We start from the raw sequence: 13,779 nt of genomic DNA, 5'->3' as shown, positions 1-13,779 counted from the left end.
TGTAGGTGTGTGTAAGTGTAGGTGTGTATGTGTAAGTGTAGCTGTGTGGGTATGTAAGTGTAGCTGTGTGGGTATGTGTAGGTGTGTATGTGTAAGTGTAGCTGTGTGTGTATGTAACTGTACCAACGCACTATACAATGCAACTACACTGTAGGTCATTGTGTGTAAGTGTACTTGCACAATAAAAAAACGGAAACATAGGTAACATTTGACTCCAACTGGGGCAGATTTATTTCAAACATTTTACCAACATACTATAGGCATGTAAAAACAAACATTTTACCAACATACTATACAATAAAAACACACTGTAGGTTTGTAAAAACAACAAATATTTTACCAACACACTATACAATAAAATCACACTAGGTATATTAAATAAACACTCGCAAAATGTTATACCTACCTGAACTTTATACCTACCTGCATGTTCCAGTATTTAGGTCGTGCTACTCCCTGAACCAGTTCTTTTTGACAGTGAAGCACAGAGGGACCTGGTACTTCCTGCAGTTCACAGGTGTCTTCACCCTTTTGAGTCCAGCATCTAGGCACCTCCTGCAGTTCTTCCTGAGCTTGGTGGCATCTTCCCCATAATACTCGGGCATGCATGTGAGTGGTGGAGAAGGTGGAGGTGGAGGGGGTGGTGGAGGTGCAGGGCCTTCAGCAGGGCCTTCAGCAAACTCCAACAATTCTGCAGCAAGCTGCTCCCTGAAAGACCTGGGTGTGTGGCTTTGTCCTGCTGGGGTCACACCTCATCTAACAAATGTGGAAAAACAAAGAGATTAGATTAATTCACTGGCTTATACTTATAGGATAATATTGGACTATAAATGAATAATATTACACCAAACAAATAAGTAAACACATGTATATTCATTCACTGGCCATTCATTTAGAAAATGTAACTCCAAAAAGACAAGTAACACTATTTAGCATTTTGGCTAATCATTCCTGTAGGCTAAGCTAACACTGTGATGCAGTTCCACCAAACACAAAAGTCATATATAAAAAGGATAATATTGGACAATAAATGAATAATATTACACCAAATAAATAAGTAAACACATATATATATTCATTCACTGGCCATTCATTTAGAAAATGTAACTCCAAAAAGACAAGTAACACTATTTAGCATTTTGCCTAATCATTCCTGTAGCTTCTTGGCTAAGCTAGCACTGTGACACAGATTCACCAAACACATAAGTAATATATAAAAACAGAGAGATTACATACCTGTTGTGGAAGTTCAACATCCGAGACACTACTGTCCGGATCAGGCCCGGTTCCAGAAAAAAATGACTCAGGGTGCATCTGAGATTAGAGAGGGTGCAGAGGTAAAGTGTTATTTCTATAAGTGGGGAGTGGACCTAACACCCTCTAAGGGGGTCCGGGGGTATGTTCCCCCGGGAAGATTTTTTTAAAAATATTGAAGTTAAAAGCATCAATCTGGTGCACTTTGAGAGCAAAATGAAGAGATCTAAGGATACATCTCTCAACATCCATATGAAACAGAACTGTAAAGTCAACAGATTTACTTTTTCTTTATGGATATTTTACAAATCACTCCCCTTTTAAGACCGAAATGTCTACATGCATAGCAGAAGATGGCATCTTTTTTACAGGAATATTCCAGCACAATCTCTGTTTTGAAACCATGAGCTGCAAAATGAGCCGCCTTACCCCACTGTACAGGCGAGTTGGGGTACTTTTTTAAATATACCTGGGCAGGTTCTGTTTAGCTGAGGTCCTCTGGCACTTGCGGGCCGCCGAGGGGTGGCGGTGTTTTGGGCAACGAAGACGGCTGCTTCGCCTCCGTGGGCGAGGCGGGCAAAGTTGGCGAGTCGGGCGGGAGGGATGTTAGTGTCCACGACAGTGGCCGCAGATAACGTAATGTCCCCATGATCTGAACTGGTATTACCTGCAGTAGATGCAGTGTTACTGCTGGCGATAAGGGCTGGTTGTTTTAACCATTTTCTGATGTCCATCATTGACTGCTGTGTAAGCACCTTGCAGATGACGAAGTCACGCGGACCTGACATAATAACGTTACTTAGGCTACTGCGTAAATTGACAAAATAAATATTATTTAACCACAATTACAATTTACTTTATTTCAACTATATTCTTCTTATTATTATTACTGTTATTATTATGTAATATTTTTCACTTTTTCATATTTTTTTTTTACTTGATTTTTTTTTTTTTCACTTTTAATTGTTCAAATGAGGTGCATAACGACTCAACTGAGGGTGCAATGCACCTTATGCACCCCCGTAGAACCGGGCCTGGTCCGGATCCAGGTCTGGCTGGAGGAGATCTTCATCATCCGACGAAGAGTCATCTGGTATGATCATAGCTATCGTCAGCTAGCATCTCTAGCACCTGCTCTGTGGTGAAGCTCTCCCTTCTGGCTGCGTAATGCGTAATGGAGCCGGAGCGGGTGTAGTTTATACTACGCAGGATCATATCTTTGGAACCCATTGGTCGATTTGGGTGATTGACACCTTTTCTGAACCTAGTGCCAATAGAATCAAGTGACAGTTAGTAAGTCCCGATAAACACTTATGTCAAGTAGAGAGAGGTTTGCTTAAACAGCACGTAAAACAGCATTAGCTCGGGACTGCAAAACTTTGTACCTACCCTGCTGCCATGAATGTAATGATAGATTATCAGGAACAATTCTAAAGTGACTAAGAGACATTGGATTAACCTTAAACAGCGTTTTTATTCCCTTGAACAAGAGATTTGATCACAAAACAGCAACGGTAAGACATAATTATTGTTATGGTTTTGAAAACTGTTGTTTTTTTTCTTCTCTGTTCTGGCTGCTAGCTCAGTGAGTTTGTGTCCTACAGTGATGATACTTATAACAAAAATAATCTGTGGAGTATCAAATCGTGCTGTGCAACACCAAAAAAAAGGGGCAAATCGTGTTGGTGAACACGAATCAATAGATTAAAAATCGTGTTGGTGAACACGAAATGCCGTGAGACTGGGTTGTCGTAGTATACCCCCCTGATGTCCTTGATACGTTTTGTTACAATATGAGTTGTGGCAATTCATTTCTAAGCTCAATCATGGAATATTTTACAAATAATATACAAGGTTAATGATAAATATATATCCACATAATTTTCATTCATCTGATTAAACCACCTACAGGTGCAAACATGAGTTCATATGATTTAGCCCCTGCTGTGTTACTATTTCAAGAGAGTTGTAATCAAGATGTGATGAATAATTGCTCATAAATGTGGCATGAATATCCTTAGTTACAGGATGTACCAGTGATTGATTACTAGCTAAACACAAATATCTACCTGCTTATTATGACTTGATTGCATGATATTTCCATACTTACAAAGTAAAAAATAAGTTCCTAAAGGCTCCAGTAAACAATGAAATGATGTTCAATGGATTATGTAATACAGAGTAATGATTCATTGTGTCCTACCGATTCTAGCGAAAGGATGGATTTCTTCATGCAGACACAATAAAGTAACACGCCTTGTCAGTCTGGATGTTATATTGCTATACAAATGCAAAAATCCAACCCCAATACGATTCTTCCATGGGCACGGGTCAGTCTACTTTAGCAGCAGCATGCCAATGGTAACCAAACCGTGATGACATACATTTCCAGCCTCACAGCAGGGGACAGCCACGCCGTAGCCTGTCTCCTCCCCTCAGCTGTGTGCTCAGCTGCTAAGCTAATGTGTGTCCAGACGAGAAAAAAATTCTGTTTTGCTTTATTATTCTTCAATTCAAACATGTCTAATCAACTAGATAGACATTTTTTGCGTTATTCTTTGGCGGATCGTTTTAAAATATTGCTGAGAGGAAAATTACCAACTGAAACTACCAGATTGGCCTGAAAAAGGCTCTGACACCTCCAACACATCATATGGGGTAAACAAAAGTACCTTGCTGTGCAGTGAGATGAGAAAAACACAAGCACGACAGCTCTGCTCTACTTCTGGAGACCCAAAAAAACATAAATCTGCCCTATGTCCCTCCACTGGCTCCCTTCTCCTGTCAGACATGTCTGCATGGATCACACTTGATTTATTAACATAACGGAGGATTCACTTGGCACTGATGTGCTGTCATGTGCAGCTCATTAGCTAATCAGAGGTGACAGGTGTAAATCAGACTCAGAACATTTTGTTTTGACTGTTTGGTCGCACTGACGTGTTTGTTTTAAATCAAATTGAATATACTCAAGTTATACCTGAGGCACAGACTTAAAGCCACTGTCTCGTACACGTTTAATCCCTCGAGACATTATTTTTGCTTGGCATACATGAAAGTTTCAGATGTTCACAGTGTAGAAATCAATGATGTAGTTCTGGAAAGTTTTACTCTTTGAATAAAATGCAAATTGCCCCAGAGGTTTGTCGTTACAGCCTGAGGTAGTTGCAGAAAAAAAACGTAAGATTCAATTTGCAAAGCTGCTGTTGTGCTGACAAGACCGGGGCATGATAGGATTTGCATTTTGTTTCACACAACATAATCCGTTGTTTTTCGATGAAAAAGGAGCTCTCATCCAAACGAATCGTGTTGATATGTGCATTTTCTCGGGGCCAAATCACATGGATTTAATTTTTATGTTTGAGTTTGCATGTACAGAAGTCCAAGTGTGAAATGTTTTGCTGGATGTACAGTATGTTATGGTTGAATCCAAATCGACTGAGATTATTATTGTAATTTGAATCTATGTTAAGTGTGACTAATTCAGAGTTTAAACCAAAACGGAGCCAGATTGTGGCTTCAGAAACTTGATGTCCATTAAAAAACTGAATTAATACTGCTAACTGCTAATCACTTAATGGTCAAGAATATCTTAACAAATCCCAGGGCAACGTAAACACACTTATACATGTGATTACAATGGGTGGATATCCAATTTTGGTGTGTGTACGTGTGTGTGTGTGTGTGTGTGTGTGTGTGTGTGTGTGTGTGTGTGTGTGTGTGGTGTGTGTGTGTGTGTGTGTGTGTGTGTGTGTGTGTGTGTGTGTGTGCATGTGTGTGTGTGTGTGTGTGTGTGTGTGTGTGCATGTGTGTGTGTGAGAGAGTGTGTGTGTGTGTGTGTGTGTGTGTGTGTGTGTGTGTGTGTGTGTGTGTTGTGTGTGTGCGTGCGTGCGTGTGTGTGTGTGTGTGTGTGTGTGTGTATGTGTGGAGTGTGTTTCTGAAGGGGAAATTGCTTTTGTCGGCAGTCTGACATTTCCTTGGTCCAATTCACCTCACAGATTTGTCATCCCATACAGACTACAAATAGTTTGGGGGTTTGTGTTAAACCCTATTGTACTGCACCTACAGTAATAGTACATGACACATGCACACACACTTTACAGCATGAATTTATTCATCAGTCCGATTTACCATTCAGGAGTGTGTAATGTCTTGTCTTTCTGAGGCTGTAGTGCCGTGTTGCCAGGTGAGGGTCATTGTTCCAATTATAAAACAAATACTTCTGACTGCTTTAGCCACTTCATTTGCTTTACATTCCCGCAACGAGGGATGCATTTTTTGTATTTATCTATTTGCTGACGTTCTGTTCCAGCAGGATAAAACTTAGTCTATATCTCAAGAGAGTGCATGTGTGAGTGGATGTTGCTGGAAATAGAACTGTCTGTGTGCTCGGTGCCCTCGGTGCAAGAGCCCATAGTGCTGACTGCTGACATTTTATTTTTTTATTTTTTCATGCCACTGGGATAAAACACCTCTGATATTAGTAGTGATGGGAAACATAAAGGGATCAAACAGATGGTGTGAATCATGAGCATGATTTGAAGAAAAGTTCACATCCCTTTTTAATTCGATTAAGGCACATATAAAATATATGTCCCACCTTTATACCTCTTTCATCTAAATGGATCTGCATGACAGGGCAGTGAACTGCTGTTTATCGGGCTTGTGATACTTTAGATGCTTAGTCATGTGTGCTACAGCCGCTGTACATAATTCACAATTTACACTTACAGTTACTGAGTGCCCTATCTAAACTGACCTAGCTTAGTGTTATACACTAGTTGCCTTTAGATGGTCAAATCATGTTGTAATCACATAGGGTTGCTGTTTATAAAAGGTTACTTACGTAACCCCAGTTGTCTTTCATAACACTCCGTTCGATGTCTGACTATGGGATGCGCCTCAACGCGTATGCAACCAGAAGCATCAATCTCATTATGCCAATCCTGATTGGCTGGTGATCTTGACGTCAACGTCAGGGAATCCACCCACCCTTTAAGTAGCTTGCGCTACGACGCAGCGTCATTCAAAATAAGCACCTCTTCTCGCTTCGCCTTAGCAAGAAGGGCCGTCTGGTGAGACATCTCACTTCATGTTACTCTGAGAACTGGGGTTACGTAAGTAACCTATAGTTCTCATTCATAACACTCTGTTCGATGTCTCACTCTGGGATATTGAAACTCCCGTATTGCTAGACATGCTTATCTCGAAAATCACCAAAAACAACCAGAACTTAACAGGCAGAACTCTGTCTCAACACGGGACCCAGCACTGCCCCAGCGAGATGGAGTTCATGACTTTATGAGCTGTTCATGAGCACTCATGAAACATGCATGAACAACTCATTATATGTTCACTTGTCATGTTCATGAACCAAAATTCTTAAAATGATCATGAACCATTTTAAAGAGCAGTTCATGAAATGTTTATGAACATTGTTCATTCATATAAAGTTCCTGTTTTGCTCATGACAGACTTTTATGAGCAATTTATGAACTTTTCATGATCCAGCCAATCACAACATTATAATTAAAACCCCAAAAAGTGTGCATGAGTATTTCATGAACTTTTCATGACTATGAGCATTTCATGAATTGTGGATGATTGTGGCAAGTTCAGAATATTTTGGAATATTCATGAGCATTTTATGAACTTTTGATGATCAGTGTGATGTTTTTAAAGACCTCTTGAATATTCATCTACTATTTGAACATTTCTTTCTTTTTTAAAACTTTTAATCTTAAAACAAAACAATAGTGAATTTGAAACTGAACATTATCTGTATTTATTTTGGTGACATTCATATCATTTTATGGTTTATCTGTACTGTTTGAGAAGCAGTACGAGTAAGTAGCGCCAAGGTGGAACCTTTGGCAGGTGAGCGGTGACATCTGGGTTACCTTAGGGGGGACACTTCCGCCCCCTCCTCAGAAGCAATCCAGACGATCAATCGGATCCTGTGTATAATTATTGCTGCTCCACTTTTCTGTTTTCTACAGGTCAGTACATAATGAAAATGATCGATGTTAACTTGTGTGAATTAGATATGATGTTGGAGATGTTTAGGAGAGTGTGTCAGAAGGTTTTGAGCATGTTTGACATAGTAACGGTATTTTAGAAATACTAAACTGTCGGCAACAATAGATGCCATTTTCGCGGGCTTCAGCCGCACCTGGGTAAATGTGACCTGAGCGAAGGCTCGCAGGCAGGTTATCTGCTGCGCACGGGTAATATGTTTTGTTTACCTGAGTGCAGTCTTGCAGGCACATTGCCTTGTTTTTTGTTTATTAACATTGACAGTGTATTTTTGTGATCTCCATAATATGTTATATTTGGTAAAGATAGATATATTGATAGAAAGTATTATTTGATAGCGTTATGTGTTTATAGATAACAACCTGTCCTTCACTGCAAACATAGCTGCTACAACCCGCTGCTCCAGATACACGCTTTACAACATCAGGAGGATGCGTCCCCAGCTGACCCAGAAAGCGACGCAGGTTCTGGTCCAGGCTCTCATCATCTCACGCCTAAACTACTGCAAGTCCCTCCTGGCTGGTCTACCTGCATGTACCACCCGACCTGCAGCTCATCCAGAATGCAGCGGCTCGTCTGGTCTTCAACCTTCCTAAATTCTCCCACACCACGCCGCTCCTCCGCTCCCTCCACTGGCTTCCGGTAACTGCTAGAATCCACTTCAAGACAATGGTACTTGCGTACCATGCTGCGAATGGATCTGGCCCTTCCTACATCCAGGACATGGTTAAACCGTACACCCCAGCACGTGCACTCCGCTCTGCATCAACCAAACGGCTCGCTGCACCCTCGCTGCGAAGGGGACCCAAGTTCCCATCAGCAAAAACACGTGGGTTTGCTATCCTGACTCCAAAATGGTGGAATGAGCTCCCCATTGACATCAGGACAGCAGATAGCTTACACAATTTCCGGCGCAGACTGAAAACTCATCTCTTTCGACTCCACTTCGAGCAATAGAACTATTAACAAAGCACTTATGGACTGGTTTACCTAAAGCCAGTTGAGTAGCACTTGAAATGTTTTTGCTCTATGAAACCTGATGTACTTATATGATTCTGTTTTCTTCAACTTTGTATTTTGTTAGTCGAACGCACTTATTGTAAGTCGCTTTGGATAAAAGCGTCAGCTAAATGCAATGTAATGTAATAATTTATATTGACTATGTTGAATTTCTCCTTGAGATACCGTAATTGACTGTGACAGACAGATAACTTAAATGGAGAAATGTGATGTTTGTAAAGTGCAGCTATTTGAATGTAACTGTGTACTTTGAATTTTGAATAACAAGCATTCCAGACGATCAACCGGATCCTGTGTATAATTATTGCTGCTGCACTTTTCTGTTTTCTACAGAAATCATTTATTGTTGCTGTGGTACCCAAGCTTTTGGGACCCGTAACAAAAAATGTTGTGCAGCTGAGTGTCAAGAACTGCTTCAAATAGTGATAGGATTAATTGTAGTGCTCCACCTGTATACATGTATGTTTGTTTGTTTGTTAATTTGAGTAAAGTTCCATTGTGATTGACATAATTGTTGTTTTCTATGGTTGCCAATTGACCCACAGTCAATGGTTCATGAACAGTTCATGGACATGAACAGTTCATGAACAGTTCATAGCCAGCCATTGAATTATATTCAGTGACTGGGTATGAACTGTTCATGAACGGTTCATGAAGTTGTCATGAACAATTCTTGAAATGTTATTGGTTGAATATCCCTACACACTCACTGAAAACTCCATTTCATGAATTGTTCATGAACCTGCCTAAAACCATATTCCATGAATTGTTCATGAACCATTCCAGCACAGGAGTTTCATGAGTAGTTCATGAACTGCCCTAGTGCCATTTAATGTTCATGTCACTTTCATGAACAGTTCATCAACTTTGTTATGAGCTGTTTATGAGCTGTTTATGAGCTGTTCATGAATATATTTCACTAATATTTCATGAACTTTTCATGACAAGTTCATGAACAGTTCACTATCATCTCACTGTGGTGCGCGGGCCACACTTGGAGCAGAGACATCTAGCCTGTAAAAGTGGACAAAAGTGAGCGGCGAGGACCAGCTCGCTGCTGCACAAATGTCTTGGATGGAAACACCCTTGAACAAAGCCCAGGATGTAGCCAGTCCACGTGTAGAATGAGCACGCAGGCCCGTTGGTGCCTGCAAACGCTGACTCGTATAAGCCAGAGCAATCACTTCCACAATCCAGTGGGAGAGCCATTGCCTGGTAACGGGCTTGCCCTTCTGAGGGTTAGCCCAGGATATAAAGAGTTGGTCATTACAACGAAACTCTTTTGACCTGTCCATATAGATGCGTAAAGCACAAACTGGACACAGCAAATTCGGCCGCTGTTTCTCAGAGGAACACAGCGGCGGAGGAAATGCCACAATGTCAATTGGGGTACATGAGCCAACCACCTTAGGAATAAAGGCAGGGTTGGGCTTCAGCAACACTCTCGTTTGCCCCGGGGCAAACTGAGTGCACGAAGGATGTACAGAGAGCGCATGAATGTCCCTAACTCGCTTGGCAGATGCCAGAGCCAGTAACAGCACTGTCTTCAGTGACAGGTGTTTCATGTCAGCTTCTTCCAGGGGTTCAAATGGAGGTTGAGTGAGCCCATCTAAAACCACTGCCAAGTCCCATAAGGGCACCAGTGACCTGGAAACCGGGAGGAGCCTGCGAGCCCCTTTCATAAAACGGCAGACCAAAGGATGTTGGCTAGCCGTCTTTCCCTCAAAGCCCACATAGCATGCAGCAATAGCAGCCAGGTACACTTTAATCATAGAGAAAGCTCTGTGTTTATCAATTCAAGTCCTGTAGAAATGATAAAATCACCCCGACAGGACATTGAAAAGAGATGTGTCCTTTTTGAAGGCACCACTCCTCAAACACATTACATTACATTGCATTTAGCTGACGCTTTTATCCAAAGCGACTTACAATAAGTGCGTTCGACCAACAAAATACAAACTTGAAGAAAACAGAATCATATAAGTACATCAGGCTTCATAGAGCAAAAACATTTCAAGTGCTACTCAACTGGCTTTAGATAAGCCAGCCCTTTATTAGTATATAAGTGCTTTGTTAATAGTTCTATCGCTCGAAGTGGAGTCGAAAGAGAGGAGTTTTCAGTCTGCGTCGGAAGGTGTGTAAGCTACTGTATCTGCTGTCCTGATGTCAATGGAGAGCTCATTCCACCATTTTGGAGCCAGGATAGCAAACCCACGTGTTTTTGCTGATGGGAACTTGGGTCCCCTTTGCAGCGATGGTGCAGCGAGCCGTTTGGTTGATGCAGAGCAGAGTGCACGTGCTGGGGTGTACGGTTTAACCATGTCCTGGATGTAGGAAGGGCCAGATCCATTCGCAGCATGGTACGCAAGTACCATTGTCTTGAAGTGGATTCTAGCAGTTATCGGAAGCCAGTGAAGGCAGTGGAGGAGCGGCGTGGTGTGGGAGAATTTAGGATGGTTGAAGACCAGGCGAGCAGCTGCATTCTGGATGAGCTGCAGAGGTCGGATGGCACATGCAGGTAGACCAGCCAGGAGGGAGTTGCAGTAGTCTAGGCGTGAGATGACGAGAGCCTGGACCAGAACCTGCGTCGCTTTCTGGGTCAGCTGGGGACGCATCCTCCTGATGTTGTAAAGTGTGTATCTGCAGCAGCGGGTTGTAGCAGCGATGTTTGCAGTGAAGGACAGGTTGTTATCTAGGGTCACACCCAGATTCCTTGGAGTCTGAGTCGAAGAAACAACAGAGGTGCCAATGTTGATTGTTAGGTCAAGAGTGGGACAATCTTTTCCCAGAAGGAAAAGCAGTTCAGTCTTGTCAAGGTTGAGCTTGAGGTGATGATCACTGAGAGATGTCAGCTAGACAAGCAGAGATGCGTGCGACGACCTGGGTCTCTGAGCGGGGAAAGGACATAATTAATTGGGTGTCGTCAGCGTAGCAGTGGTATGAAAAACCATGCGGGCTAATGACTGATCCGAGCGAGTTTGTGTACAAGGAGAAGAGGAGGGGACCAAGAACAGAGCCCTGAGGGACCTCTGTAGTTAATTGACAAGGGTCGGACTCGGACCCTCTCCAAGTAACCCTGTAGGTGCGGTCTTTGAGGTATGAGGTGAGGAGGGAAAGTGCAGAGCCTGAAACTCCAAGTTATTGGAGAGTGCGAAGGAGGATCTGATGGTTCACCGTGTCGAATGCAGCAGACAGGTCCAAACACCCTCCACTTACAGTCATAGAGAGACCTGGTGGAGGAAGCTCTTGCACTCTGAATAGTGTTTATCACCTTCTGAGGGAGACCCACTGTATTCAGATTGTACCACTCACGGGCCAGGCCCATAGTCCCAAGCGCTCTGGGTGTGGGTGAAAGATCGCCCCCCCCTACCTGAGACAGTATGTCCCTGCGTAGTGGGAGCTGCCACGGCTGCCCGCACAGCAGCTGATATATCTCCGCCAGCCAGTACATTGCAGGCCAGTGCGGAGCTATCAGGATAAGTGTGTGGCGTTGTTCTCTCACTCTGGCCAGAGTTGGGGGTATCAGAGCGAGGGGTGGGAACGCGTACAGAAGGACCGGAGGCCAAACGTGCGCGAGCGCGTCCACGCCTAACGGTGCGTTTAAATCGCGCATTGAAAAGAACAGCTGACATTGAGCATTTTATTTTGATGTGAACAGATCTACCGTGGCTCGGCCGTAACGCACCGTACAAACACTCGCGGGCTGAGAGACAGACCAAAGGGAAGTACTCTGTACTCGTAACAGACACCCTGAAAGGCGAACCTCAGATATTTCCTGTGTGGGTAATATACTGGGATGTGGAAATACGCATCTTTCAGGTCGACAGATGTGAACCAGTCGTTTTGGCGCTCTCAAATCTAGTATAGGCTGAATTCCGTTCCCTCCCCGTTTGGGAACGAGGAAATACTTGGAATAAAAGCCGCTCTGACTCTGTTCGGCGGGTATTATCGATATAGCCTTCTTTTCTAGCAGCGAGAAAATCTCTTGCCCTAGAATATGGGCCGACTCTCCCCGGGCCTGTGAATACAGAATGCCCGAGAAGTGATGGGGGGTGACAGCGAATTGTTCTCAAAAGAGGGGGAGACGACAGACTTATTGTTTTTATTTTCATTTTTATTGACTGCGCCCTTGGCTTCAAGTCTGGAAACGACAGTGGAAAATGATTTATTTTGAAACAACAATGATGACATGTGTTTGTGTGACTTAAACAGGCAGCGGAACTTGCTGTCTTTGATGTTTAGTCCATTTCCCTGATGGCGCGAACTTGAGGATGACGTTTTGGCATCACTCGAGGCGGCGGGAAGATGGGGGCATGGCGGCACCCCGAAAACACATGAGCATCCAACACTGGAACGTGCTCTGGAGCAGGGGAACTTCCAGCTCCTTCATCGAGGAGAGGAGAGGAGGCTGTCAGGCCGCCCGCTTCTTCTTCCTCGCCTGGTGGCTGAAAACCTGGGTCGGCTGCGCATGAGCGGCCTCTGCCGGAACCGGAGATTTTCTAGGCCAGCTCCCTCTTACCTCGTGCCTGGGCTGCGGTCTCTGCTGCTTCGGTATTTAGAAACGGGCAGGACGTGAGACAGCTTGGGTGAAGGCCTGCCGCGGGACCATTGGAGGTGGCGGCTGGACCCTTCGGGGGAGACAGAGCTGGAGAGCCTCGTCTCCCTTCCTTTTTGACTCGCACCTCAGCTGCATTGAAGCTAGAGCGGAGCCAAATATGCCCTTGGGAACAATAGGCATGTCCAGAACATCCTCTTTTTCCCGGTCTGGAAGGTTCGTCAGGTTGAGCCACATGGCTCTCTCCTGTACCACCATCATTCCCAGTGCTTTGCCCGTGGCTTGGACTGGACAGCACTGCACACAGAGGCAAATGTCCGTGATCGCTGCAATCTCGTCCCACACGGCAGGCTCAGGTCTGCTCGACATGTCCTCGCAAAGCCCCGCCTGGTAGGCGGTCAGCAGCGAGGAGACGTTGAGAGCTCTGGCGGACAAAGCTGCGGCTTTATAAGACTGGAACCGGTCTGCCTTTGTCGGTAGCATGGGGTTCCTGCTTGGTGTCGAAGCCAGCCTCGGTTGGAGGTGGGCTGCCACTAGCGGTTCCATGGGCGGCATGCGGAGCAGGCCGAGCCTCTCCATACCGTCACAGTCCAGGGAGGAGGCACCCTGGATTGGGGCCTTGTTGCTGAAGGGACGGTCTCTCCACGAGACCGACACTTCGGCCAGCATCTCCGGAAAGACTGGAAGGAGCTGCCTCTTCGTCCTCGCTGCTTGGGGCAAGTTCTTCCCCTCGTAGCGAGATCTGGAGGTCTCCTTGGCCGCTTCAGGCCATGGGATGTCCAGCCTGGACGCAGCGCGGTGACACACGAGCAAGTCCATGCTTAGGACGGGCGAAGCTGGTGTGCTCTCGCCCGGGGGAGCGGACATCACTCCCAGCTTAGCAGCCTGAGCCGATGAAACGAAGATGTCATCCC

The sequence above is a fragment of the Pseudochaenichthys georgianus genome, chromosome 9, assembly GCF_902827115.2.
Source record: "Pseudochaenichthys georgianus chromosome 9, fPseGeo1.2, whole genome shotgun sequence".
Lineage (NCBI taxonomy): Eukaryota > Metazoa > Chordata > Actinopteri > Perciformes > Channichthyidae > Pseudochaenichthys > Pseudochaenichthys georgianus.
Note: the sequence above shows the minus strand (reverse complement) of the source record.